We start from the raw sequence: 14,216 nt of genomic DNA, 5'->3' as shown, positions 1-14,216 counted from the left end.
AGAGAAGAAGAAGAAGAAGAAGAAGAAGAAGAAGAAGAAGAAGAAGAAGAAGAAGAAGAAGAAGAAGAAGAAGAAGAAGAAGAAGAAGAAACAGATCTCAGATGCTCACTGCTAAGTAAAATGTGCTTTCCTGAGAAGACTGCATACTCTTTTTTTTTTGGTGGTACCAGGAATTGAACTCAGAGACTGCATACTCTTTACTTATCGTTGTTATATGGCATTGTGGAAAAGATAAAAAATATAGAGATGGAAAAGTAACTGGTTGCCAAGTGGAGGGAAGGGTAAATGGGACAGAGCAGAGCAGTATTTCAGGGCAGTAAAATCATATGAATTATAGAGTGGTACTGTAATGGTGGATTATATATCATTTTAGAATTGTCCCAACCCATAGAATTCATAACAACAAGAGTGATGTAAACTCTGCTCTTTGAATAATATATCAAAACAGGTTCATTGATTATAATTAATGCACCATGGGTCATAGAGAATGGAGATGAGTTAACATGGTTCACAAAAACTGTTGACAGGGCTAGCTCAATAACTCAGCAGATTAAAGTGCCAGGGGCTGGGCTTTCAATCCCTGGGCCTGCCATGCTGGCCCTGGGATTGAGACTGGGAGTGGTAGCGTGCCTGTAATCCCAGCTCTTGGGAGGCTGTAAACTGGCAGATCACTAGGAGTCCAATCTAGCCTGAGAACCTGAACACCCTGTAAACCCTGCTCTAAAATTAAAAAAAAAAAAATGTTGATAAGCAGGATAAGATCTTTATGAACATGGCGCAGGGTAAAAGGTACATTTCTGTGGGACAGATGAACTCTTTTTCTTGTTCAACCCCAACGTTGAGTGTATAAATTTATCTGTATAAATGACAGTAACTTAGAGAAGCTAAATAAGCAAGTGAGAAAGGGGAAAGGGAAAAAGGAAAGTGTTCCTTCCACACATCCTGTATTTCCACAGCTGAGACTGAGAGTGGCTGATCATTGTGTTATTTTATATTGTCAGGACCCACCCAGCAACAATGCTCTCTAGATCTTTGGGCACTTCCCCCTGCAATTCCAGTGCATTTTGAAGGTGCCTGCATTCATCTGTATCCGTGTGTGTGTCTCTGTGTCTCTCTGTGTGTGGTGTGTGGCCTGTCTCATAGATAAAGAATTACTGGAGGAACGGCTTTTGTTGTTATTACTTCTTTTACCACAAGTAAAAGTTAATAGCTATGACCAGTGCTTCATTCATTGAGACCACAGAGGCTCAGCAGAGGGAGAAAGACAGAGTGTAACTGAGCCAACTGACCCAAACATTGGCTGCTAAGAGCTGATTCAATGACCCGTGTGGCTTACACATTCTGTGCTTCATCTTTCTGTGCCAGAAAGACCCGGTCAATCTAAGACCAGATGTAACTTGGTGTCCAACATTTTATTAACTTTGATTCTTCCTGTTCCAGTATCACATCCACGAATAAATCTGTGGAGATACTATCTTGCAATATGGCACGTAAGCATTTGGGAAATTGTAAGAATGAGCAGTGTGGATTTTGAGCATGTGGTCTTTAGACACAAACTTGTGACAGTCGCTGTGATCACTGTTTTCTCACTGAATTCCTGCATCATCTTCAAAATCAGGCAAGAGTTGCGGTAGCCTGCACTTTGTCTTCAGGACTGAGGCAGAGAAGTCTCCACTCCCAGCGGCCAGCACCAGCCGCCCCCTTCCCCTTCCATGCGTGCTGTGGCCGTGTTCACAGAAGGAAGCGCTACACGAATGCAGCTAGTCATCAGCCCCACTTCCACTTGAGAGAATGTTCACATTCGGAAACTGAAGAAGTGACAATACTATCTAGCCCCCGGTGTACGAAAGGCCCTCAGGGTCAGCCCAGCAGGGGGAAGAATCTTCATGAAACATTTGCAGCTATCATTGTCACACAATTACCATGAAAAAGTAATTTTAAATATTGTCATCTAAATGATGGGTTCAGAGAAAAATCAAGGAAGTTACTTGCATGACATAAAGCCTCGAACACTTTTGATTATTATGTCTTTTCTGTGAAACATACTTTTAAGAAATTCAGGTAGTGTTTTCCATATATACAATAAGAGGGAATATTAATTTTGCAGAAGGTTGAACTTCATAGTGGCATGTTCATCCCCAGATAATGTTTTTAACTTGTGTTTTTGTGGAGTAGAAGTGATATTCTGAAGTGTTCAGCAAAAATTACTGAATTAAGGATCAGATTCTTCTGCTTTTTTTGAATACTATTAAAAATTAAGGGGCTGGGGAGATAGCTCAGCAGTCTAAGCACCTGCCTGAGCAGCACAAGGACCTGGGTTTGATCCCTGGTACCTTAGGCGGTGCTGGTCCCTTGCCATACTGGCCACCAAAACCGAGCATGGTGGTACATGCCTGTAATCCTAGAGCTGGGGAGGCTGAGACAGGGGGATCACTACAAGTCTGAGCTGTGTAGTGAGACCCTGTACCAAATAAATAAATAAATAAATAAATAAATAAATAAATAAATGTTTTAAAAATTAAGTAGAAACAGGTCAAAGATTATTTTTTTATTTGTTTATTTTTTCCCATAATTTTATTGAGAAACAAATAGCAATGAGACAGTTTCAAATCAAATTGGTAGGACAATTTCAATAATTAACACATTGTATGCATTCTTCCTAGTGGTTAATTGCTGCACAAGATGCGGACTTGAGATCTTATTCACAAACACCATTAGAACAAATCATTCTATTCATTAAGAGAATGTAACTATATATCCATCCTAACCACTTTGAGTACACAGATACAAAATGGACATTCATCTGTATACACTTTTTTTGTTAAGTTCTGCTATTTGAATATTATAGGTGTGTAAACTCAGCAAAATATTCTAGAAGAGTCCAATAGCCCATAATAGTATTGGGTCTTCTGCTTGACTGGCAATGTCAGAAATTATTGACCTGAGTCCCCTACAGCTCAACATAACAGCATGGCTTTACTTCTTATATTTCGTTTTTATACTTTTCTGCTGGATGGTTAAGACCAAGGTAAAGCAGGACCTATGCAACAAGAGTTGTAGCTTTTGGGTTTGATAAGGTCAGTGAAATCCCCTCAGGATTTATCCTGAGATCCTGTAAAATGGCAGAAGGATTTTTTTTTTTTTTGCTCTGAATGCCTTCAGGGCAGGTTTGGCTGGCTTGAGTTGTGGGGATCAAACCACAGGCAACCTGAGCCTCACGGCTTTGTTGAAGTAGCCACTTAAACAACTGAGCTAAGGGGCAGGCCCCCAAACAGGTCAAAGATTATTAAGGCTTATCAGCGTGGAATACAGTTAAATGTAACGTACAGTTATTTTGCTTCAAATTATTTAAAAATGACTTACAATAAATTGCTTTCTTTTATTTATATTCATTATTATCAAAAACACACATAATAAACACCCACATAGTCGCAATTTAGATTTTACAATTGTTAAAACTTTTGGCATGTTTACTTCATCTAGTTTTTCTGAATCCTTAAAAAAAACAAGTCATGATCTCATAATATTTAATCCCTAAATACTCAGAATGTATCTCTTTAAAGCTGAGGATTATTTCCTACATAATTACAATTGTATTGTCCCAATCAAAAATATAATTAAAATTTCCTATACTATCTACTACTGAGCTCAAATTTAAATTTTTCATCTGATCCTTAAAAATGCCTTCTATATCCCAAGGAGAAACATACATGGCATTCAGCCGTGGTGTCCATGTGTCTGTTTTAATCTACAACACTCTTTGCCTCTCCCCTCTTGCAAATGGGGATTGAACCAGGCCTGGGCTTGCTGGGTCCTTCCTGTTGTCTTGAGCTACACCTCCAGATTCGCCCTCCCTCTTGATGATATTAACTTGAGTGGACTAGGTCACTTGTGTTGTGGGATAGCCTGCCCTTTGAATTTGTTTCCTGGTGGTGCTGCTTTCATTAGTTCTGCTGTTATATTTTTTCTACAAATCAGAAGTTGTATCTTTAGGAGAGATTAGTTAGGTTCAGGCTGAGCATTTTTCGCATGAATACTTTGTGAGTGACGTCACCTGCTGTGTAACGTGTCCATCAGGAGGTGCCTGATGTGTGGTCCTCCCTCCTCTGTCATCCCAAGACTGAGTCCGGAGCCAAGATGGCTTAGTCACATGCTTCTTCTCAAAGCTTTTTCTCTAATAAACAATTTTTAAAATGATCCTTGACACTGTCTGTAGCTAGATTTCTAAGATGATAACATTTTTGAAAATAGATTCCTCTCTGTATATTCAAATTTAAATACAATTTTGAAAGTCTCTTCTAATATGTAAAAATACGCTTGACTTTGAAATATGACTTCCTGAGATCAGCTCTTATCAAAAGCAATATAAATAGCTACATTGGACCAAATGATTTTTACTGGTGATTCACTTTTTTCTCCAATATAAACTCAAAGTAGTTTTTCAATTTTCATGTTCTGTTAAATAAAAATATTGATTTACTTTATTCATCTTTCAGAACTATGAAGGCTTTTGCTGTCCGAGCACCCAGGCGGCCTCACACTGCTTCTTTTCTGAATCTCTCAGGACAAGGAACACAAACATGCTTTTGTGCGCCTCTCAGGCCTTGCCTTCTGCCAATCAAAACCGACTGTTCCAGTTGTGCCAGGCCCTTGCAGTGGTTCCTGGGCTTTTGCCAGTTTTTAAACATGGCAGTAGGATTTGTACTGTGAAATTTGTGTTGCTGCATTTCTCACTCACTTTAAATTCTGGATACAATTATGACTTTAAAATTGCTTTGGAAAAGTGCTTGACTATTCTTTTCAAACTCTGGACTTTGGTCACATGGATTATCTAACGTATTTGTATGGGCATAACCACAATTTATACAGTTGGAGTGTAAGTGAATGCCTTTAAGCGACATTGACTAGGTGCATTTGCTGAGGTTGCAATCAGGTATTATGTGCGTAATCAATGGAAAATGCACTGAATTCATTAGTATTTTCATAACACTTCAGGATGAAAGTAAGATACAGGTCTTGGATTTTATAACACTCTCCCTGGCATTATATGTGGAAGTTATCATGCATTTAGAATGAACAGGGAAGGAGATTGGTCACTTACTTGATGTTTAAGTTAGTAGATTTAAATTTCAGGATGAGTCCTTATGCTATTTTTGCATTAGAGACACTATGCTTTTGTAAAGATGGAATGTTGAAAACCTTCAAGAGTTAAAAATACTAGAAAGGTAGACAAAGATGTAGGTATAAATAGAAATGGATTTATTTTCCAAAATTGTGGGTAATCTGCTGTCCTTTTTAGAGCAGCCTTTGACTGGAAAGGATTATATATTGTACATTCTCCAAACTGTTATGTAAAATTTTATTTTTCCATGAGTTCTTGCTAGAAGCCAAAACAATGTTTCTCCTGGGCCTAAGTGCACTGCCTGATCATCCAAAGCCTATTTCATGGTCTGCTAGATTCTAATGGAGATGGTTGGTAATGAGATAATATTTATTTATATAGAAAATAAATTTACAACAGAGTGCAAAAAGCATATAAGCAAGCATTACTAGCTTTTAAAAATTTATAGCGAAGCCATACAAATGTTTCTAGTTTCTACAAAAGAACCCCTTTCCACACACATGCTATAAGTTCTTCATGCACATATTAATAAACATATATGTTTCCTTTATTCAGGTACATGTGTACTTCAGGGTATTTATGATGGGCACTAACCACTAATTAACGTTTAAGATTCTTATTGAGTTTGCTGCATTTATTGAAACAAGTTGATAGCAAATATTAAATATTTTTGCTTCAAGTGAGTCCTGGGCACTAGTACCGTGATTTACCTGCTTTTTCCATGTAATAAAAGTAAGAAGAAGAAAATTTCTGTAGTGCCTTTTGATGACCTTGATAGCTGATGTGTTCCTAACATTTCAGTCTGACGGTCTGCAGCAGGCTTGGGGCTCTAAGCTCTGCAGTAAATCATTGTTGCACTGCAGATTACGGTGGATTCCTTAAGAAACGCTGCATTCTTAGGTTCTTGTTGATGTTTGGGCAGCAGAATACAAGGCTACACTCAGTCTGCCACATCTTGCAAGAGTCACCCGTATATACAGAACTTAATGTGACTCATAAATATAATTTGCACCAGAAACATACTTTGATTAGTGACAACTCTGGGAATTAATCTTTTTTATGATGACATTGGCAGTGTTAAAACTGTGGGAAAAGGAGCTTTGTATGTGGTTGTATGTGGTTGGGCTTGACAAATGCCTTCACACAGCTTTCAGTAGTCCTGCCTAAATGAAAGTAGACGAGGCTGCAGCGAGCATAACTGTGGAGACTTAGAAATGCACCTCACATTCTTCTTGTATTCACCCACCATAAGTCACGGCCTTGCTTCTCTCTTCACTCTCAGCCTTATCAGGATGCAAGAGCGTGTGGTAACTCTCCCAGTGACCGGTTACTTTTTGATGGTGGGGTCTTGGAATGTGAGCCTGAATCCTGAGTCTGGCCAGCAAAAGGGTTTTGTTTGCCCTTGTGATGCTTGACTTTATTTACTTTAATGAGTTAATTACCAATATTTGAAACTATAAATTTTTTTTTTCAAATAAAACCCAGCATCTCTCTTGAAATGTAAGAAGTGCCTGCAGCATTTCTTACCAGCAGGACATCCCCTTGGCCTCCCTCAGCTTAAGCTATATAATGTTTGCTCTGCAAACAAGGCATCTCTTCTGCAGGTCCCCCTCCTCCCTCATGTAGGGAACCTGCTGGTTCCTGTAAGCAGTTGAGGTCTTGGCTAGTGCCTGAGCTCTTGACTCTTGACTGTGCTTAATGACTATGTTACACTAGGTCATATTCTTTCTATGAACTTGTTTATATGTGTTTTCACCAACTTTGAAGGGAAACATTTGGTTTCTACTGAAAAATATATAAGATGCTAGGAAGCAGGTGTGTAATAGATTCAAGGCACTGAGTCAAAAATCACTAAAAATGAAGCTGTGTTAGTTGTTGAAAATGAGAGAGGATGTCGAGATGTATCCTTAGTTAGCATGACAAGGCCCTGGGTTCTAGTCTCAGCATCAGTCAGTCAGTCAATACTTCATGTTGTCTCCAGGAGAACTCCACCATGTTTTCCCTCCATTTTCTGAACCATCACTGGGAACTACAGTAGTAACCGAACCTCCATGAAATTGTGCCTTTTATCGTATGGAAACCCAGTCACACGCCCACAAGCGTGTGTTAATTGTGTTTCCCCACACTTTCACCCCTCTTGACAGCAGGTTAATTGTGTTTTCTCCTACTATGATTTAGTGTGATTTTCTCTCATTTACATTAATGCTATATTTTAAGAGACTATTTTGTTTTTCCGGCAAATTTAATACTACTTCCCTTGGCATTTTGTGATATATTTATACCATATGTCATGTTTTTGCCCTCCTACATGACGTGCTGAAGCTAACAACTTGATCTGTCGTACTTTTTCTGTATTGCTTATGAAATATCTGGTGAATAAGTGTGTCATCGAAAGGCATTCCCTTCATTAATAGCAGCATTACTGGAATCCTGTGTTAATATCCCACTGGAAATAAGCTTGCAGGAATGCTCATATTTTCAGCAGGTTTTATTTGCTGAATTTCTCCCTGGTGGATTCTTTCAGAGCAAAGTAAGAAAAATGCATTTCTTGCGCCTGACATTTGTGTTTTATTTTAAAACTGCCCATTGTTTTTATTCACAGTTATATACTCTGCTGCCTAGGGCTGCTTTGTAAAAGTGCATGTACTAAAAGCCTGTTGATCATAAAGTTCTCACTTTGGGCATTTCTGTTCAATCCTGAGGTGGGTCTGCTGACTGGGCAGTGGATGCGGACAGAAACCAGTCCTAGAGTATTCCTTCAGCCCGCTCAAGACAGGACCATGCACAGTGTTTTCCATTCCGTCTCATTTGGAGTTTTAATGGGCTCTTAGTAATCGAACATTTGTCAGGCATAGTTAAAAATCATGTTCAGAGAGAAAGAGTTTTTCTTTTTTTTCTCATGTGATCTCAGAGGCAAAGGAGTAGTTATTGAAATAAGTAGGAATATAGCTTGCCCAGAGTTCATTCAAGTTTTCTGTGCCCAGGTGACTGTAGAGACAGTGTAGCGGCAGGAAAGTGGACTTGGAGGACAGGAAACCACATACCGAAGTCACTAGGGAGAGGTATGGGTAACGACAGGCAGTAGGAAGAGTCCCATGAGCCCTAAGAAAAAGTCCCGAAGGAAGTTCTAAGGATTATTCTTCTAATCAGCTCTTCCCTCTTATTTACCTACTTTGTAAACATGTAGGGATGGCCAAGCATTCTATCTAGGCCATCATCTCAATGAAAAATTGATCCAGCCTGTGTCTTGGGCCTCAAGGGTCAAATGGATCTGAGGGACTCTTTCTTTTTTTTTTCTTTTTTTTTTTTTTAAATATTTATTTAGTGTGTGGCCAGCTCAGCCCACCAGGGGGCGGGCAGGCTGACATGTGGTGCTGGGGGATTGAACCGAGGTCCCTGTGCTTTGCTTGAGCCTAGCTTGTTCTAAGTAGGTGCTCTAGACCACTGAACCATCTCACCAGCCCCGGACTCTTTCTTTATAGTATTGATTTAAATAGAAAAATATACTTGAAAACCATTATAACACATTAAAAAGTACATTGCAATAACATTTAGGTTTTTGGCTGTATTTTCTTAAACAGTAGGTATAATATTATATTCCTGTGAACACTCAGGATTAGAAATTAGCTTTCCAAAGTCGTCATACAGGCAAGATTGTAGTCAAAATTGCCTTAAAACTTCCCTAAATCTTTCATAAAATAGAGTGTCTAAGGCTTTCTAGGTATCTCACTGAATGCTAACTCTTATGCATACTAACTTCGAAAACTCTGAGCTATTCTAAATGGAAGAATAAAAAGAGAGATATATGCAGATGTCTCAAACTTCATTTCTCGGGTTTTACATGAACTCTACAATTTCTACCACTGTATTAGAGATATCAGAGATTTTGGAAAATTTCACCCTAAGGCTAACTGGCCCCACACGTCAGCTGCTAGTGTTCAGCTGGCAGTCCTGGCAGCCTCCGTGCTCACACTGCGTCTTGTCCTTTTCTGCTTCCCCCTTGAGCGATGCCTTGTGCAACCACCAGGCCAGTGATTGGTGACTCCTCTCTCAGGCCACCCATGGTGCGTCTTCCAGGAAAAATGGGAGAGAGGAGTTTCTGCAGTCTTTTCTTCTTCTGTCTCCTGAGAAATTTGGTTAGTCATCAGCCTTTGGAGACACCTGCTTCACTGATCTTTTTGCACCACAAACCTCACTTCAGCCCAACATTTTTGTTGCCGGAGCATCAGGTAATCTCCCTGCTCGGAAGCCTTTGCTCAAACTGCAACGTCTGAAGTCTGTGGTCTCAGCACAGCATCCCAGGCCCCTTATGCCTGATCACAGCTCCCTGCCCCAGGCTTAGCGCTCATTTAAGATTCTTGTGCCACTGGATTTCTTCTCACCTGATCTCCTGATCAGAGAAAAATGTCCTCCTGGGCATTTTGCTTGTTAGATGCTTCCTATCTTTGAAGACCAAATCATATTTACTAATTCCATGAAAATTTCAAGCAAATATCATAAAAAATAGTTCTGTCTTTCTCACTGTATTTGTTTTAACAAGTCCATTTTTGCACGTTGCATTTGCCTAATATTAATAGCTGTTTGTATCCCTATCTTAATTTTCATGAAGAATTATATCTATATATTTACTATATACAACATATAATACATAACCTCATAAAAATAACTTCGATGGTAAAATTTTTATGCTTGTGCAATGTAGTATCCAGGATCAAATAGTACAGGTGCTCCAACTACTGGTTTTTAAAGATTTTATTATGGAAAAAATTCAAAATGTATTAAAAAAGAGAATGCTATTAAAACTTCCAGTGTAAGCTTTAAAAAAAGTCATCTCCTCAAACAGGATGAGGAAAAAGACAAAAGAAAGAAAGAAGGGAAAAATATACTTACGTATATACACAGGATTGCTTGGATAACTGTACTAATGATATCTGCTGGCCTATTAAAAGAAGTTAATGCTCACATTTTTTTCTTCTCCTTTTAAAATTTCTTATAACATTTTGAGATCTATTTTGCAGGTTTATGTCTGGCAGTCTAAAGAACTAATTTGAAGACAACAATATGTAATGTAACAAACATTGATGAATTCCTATTATTTTGTTTAGTGAAATCCTGTATCATTTTTACCATTTTTTATTCTCTTTAAAAGACCCCCCCCAAAAAAAAATCCAATAACCATCTCAGGGGCAATCTTGTTCATATACTGTATGCTGTCACCTATTTTCATCCACCTGTATTATTTTGAGATAAGTCATAGATGTGCATTTCTAAGAGGTAAGGATTTTTAAACATCACCACAAATAAATGCAATTAACAATCAGTTTTTATTAAACTCCAATGTCTCATAAATCTAATCCTTTTTTATTTGAATTTATTTCAGTTATTTGAATCAGATCCACATATTATGATTAGTGCTTTTTCCAATATCTCGTAATCTTTAGGTTTCATATTGTTTTCTTTTCCTTCTGATTTATGTATTGGAGAAACCACATCATCTGCTCTGTAGTCTCCTATTGCAAGTCCTTTGTTAATTTAAATTCAAATGAAACCTCCAGGGATTATGACCAGCTGTGACTTAACTTGAGAAGATAAGAATTACAGTTCATAATAAAAAATTAGCAATCCAGGTACAGTGTTTGAAGGGTACTGTTGTGTATGGAAAGTTCCTTGACAGTATGCATAGTTATATCATCATGAAATTTCCAAAACAAACATGAAATTTTTTTCAGAAATTAATTGCTAAGAAGGATGCAGTCCTTGGGTGGTATCACTTGTATTACTTCATGCTTGTGGAAGCACTTGGTAAGCAGCTCCAGTGCTATAGATTTCATATAAATAAGCATAGTTTTATTGGTTTTTGGGTGTGATGTTTTAATAAAAAACAGTCAAGCCAGAAAGAAGCATTTAAAATAACAAAAAATAAGTAAATTAGTATTGAAGCATAAAATTGCTCTAAACTCTCAAAGGTGATGGTTGTTGTGTCGTCCGCCATTTGTTTGTTTAAGAGAGAGATGAGCTCACGGTGTTTCAGCTGACAGGTGTGCTGTCCTCTGGACACACGGGGCAGTGGAGGCACAAAGCAATGTGTGTGGGTCTGGAGGTCGTAGCACAGCGTCATGGCTGCCCCGAGGTTGACCTACTCCATTCCTGGGGCCCCAGGGGCAGCACTGCAGGCTGTGTCCCTCAGAAGCAACACGTTTATTTGGAAGGGGCTCCTCCTCCGGGAGCGACCCGGGAGCGCCAGTCCTGCTCCTAGAGCTCCCTCCTCTGCGCTCTCCATCTTTTGGCTTCACGGTGTCCTGCGGCTTCTGCCATCTCATGACTTCTGAAGACTCACTGCTGCTTCTGCCCGCTTTCCTCCTGAGTATGTCGCCGCTCCTCACTCTGCCACTTACGCCTAGCTAAAGGCTTTTCATTCAGACATCCCCTCCAGAGATCGACTCGGTGATTCCTCATAGCCTTTTCTTGAAGCATATGTACACTGGGCATGTTTTTCTTTCAATTTTTACTCTTACGGTGAATCTATCTCTTTATATATTCTGCACCCAAGTTAGTGCTCTCAGCTATGCAAACCTCAAATCTGTGTGTCATCTCAGTTAACCTAATGGCTACCAACTCCCCATCTTTTCCACCACACTCTTCCCAGATTTATCTTCCTCATCTCCTGGGCTATGCCCTATTATGGTTCACTAGGTTGACTAACACTTTATTAGGAAGTCTTCCTGTTGCTCATTTTTCCCATGACTCCGCATATTTTTAAATTTCAAAGACATCTTCCCATTGGCCTATGAGAAATGTGAACTCCTGAAAACGCACAACATGATTCCTCCCCAATTACCCCACATTCATCCTTAGTCCCACTTCCCATCAGCCTCCTCCCATGGGTGCTATTTTCCAGGAACTGAGGCCCATAAGCAACTTACTGTCTTTTGTTCATCTGTGCTCTTTGATGTGTTGTTCCTGCTCCTTGAACTATTGATACTTTGTCTCACTTCCCACCTATTAGATTTCTACTGCTCTTCAAGGCAAAACTAAAGGTCATCTCATTAGGAGCGGTTCACCTGCAGGGTTTCCACAATTTATATGCCCGTGTCAGACTACAAGACACATTGTTCCATTCTTTAATCCTATTTACTGTTTTCATCACTGCTGTGAGATGTCTTTTAGGACATGGACCTTTGACTCCTCTGGTGAGCATCAGGCTTGGCACGTAGCAAGCATTTACTTAGCACATTTAGTGCATTATAATGGCAGAACTACTCCTTGTTCTTGCTGCATTGTTTAAATTTTATTATTTTTGTGAAAGAAACAAGACTATTTAAGTATCATTTCTTGAAGATTATCTTGCTGAAAAATGTGTAAAATGGAATTGCTGCCAGTGGCAAAGACTAAACCCATTTCAATAAACTTCCAATCAGAAGATATCACAGAAGAGCTGCTGGGAAAGATGGTTATTTATTTATTTTTTTAATGTATCACTGAAAAGTAACAAGTTTCTGATTAAAGAGAAGCAAAGGTAAAAGACCATGAAGATTTTAGCACATGAGAAATATTCTTCTGTTTTCTGCCTGTTTTTTCCTTTATTCCCATGTGGAACAGAGAGGCTCCGGGGACCTGACCCTGTGGGATATGAGTCAGCAACAAGTCCTGCACAGAGGGAAATTACTAAGTTATCCTTTGACCTTTGTTCTTAACACCACCAATTATAAAATCCATCAAGAATTTCAGTGCTAAATTGCTCAGAAGTCTAACTCTAGAACCTTCCCTCTTTTCTCCTATCTCTTAATGCAAGTGATTTTGCTTTCTTTTCATTTCTTGTAGGATAACTGATTTAAAACCTTGAATTTTTTTAAAGTATAATTTCTTTCTTTTTTAAAAAAATGTATTTAATACAGTGTCTATATGGTCGAACTCCTAGTGATCCTCATGTTTTCAGTCTCCCAAGGGCTGGGATTACAGGCTTGCGCCACCACACCTGGTCTCAATCTCAGCATGCCCTGGGGGTAGGGCTGGCACAGCATGCTAGGAATCAAGCCCTAGTCCTTGTGTTTATGTAAGCAGATGCTTTAATCCACTGAGCTATCTGGCTGGCCCTAAGTGTAAGTTTTATAAAGAACCCCTTTACCTTTTCACAGAAGACAACTTGGATTCTTCAAATAGCTGATGTTATCCCTCATGTTGGGCTTGTGATAGTTTACATAAGTGCTAAAAATGAAAAATAAAAACAAGAACAGAAACTGCATCAAGATTCCTTGTCATTAGAAATCGCTTCCCCTGATAGCACTGTAGTACTAGGCTTCAACTACCCCTATGACTTGGGGTGAGTCTCCATGCCTGGTTTCCTTATCAATCAGGATAAGAAACGTAATGATCACGAATTCATGAGAGTCGTGGCTTACATAAATTGTTATTCACTAACTGCTAAAGGTACTTGGAACAAAGAAAGTGCTGCAAGGACTTATAAAAGATACATATCACCAAAGGAGTGTGTATATATGTGAGTGAGTAACACTTCTCATGAGACTTTGGTAGAAAAAAATGTCAAGAACAGTAGCCTCACTTACTAGTTTCTGTCTTTTTCACACTGTGTCATGTAGTTCTATTGTTTGAATTTTTCTACAATAGTCTGAGGGAAAGAGATGACAAATAAACCTTTGATATCTGAAAGACTTGCTCAAGTCAACGTAGATAATCAGCAGCGCACAGAGAGGCAACATTAGATTCCTTTCCAGATATATCTGCATTTTTAAAACAAGACTACATGAGTTGAAATCATAGGCTAATTAAAAGCATTTTATTGACAAGTCTTACCTGATCATTAAAAATAACAGTTTTTCATATACTAAAATAGCTATGACCAGAGCTGTTTGGATGCTAGTTTTGTAGAAAATATCAAAATCTTTGTGCCAGGCAACATCACAATGAAAATGAAAAATTCTTTTGATAAAATTCTACCAAATGAGCCGCCACTTCTTGGCAAAGAGATAGTCTTGAAAAGCCCCACATATTCCTGTCAGCAGACACTTGGTCAAGGAGAAGCTAGCTTTTATTCCTAAGCTTTCTTACAGATTAAAGGAAAAGACTGTAGACTCTG

The sequence above is a fragment of the Octodon degus genome, unplaced genomic scaffold (genome assembly GCF_000260255.1).
Source record: "Octodon degus isolate 3935 unplaced genomic scaffold, OctDeg1.0 scaffold00028, whole genome shotgun sequence".
Classification (NCBI taxonomy): Eukaryota; Metazoa; Chordata; class Mammalia; order Rodentia; family Octodontidae; genus Octodon; species Octodon degus.
Note: the sequence above shows the minus strand (reverse complement) of the source record.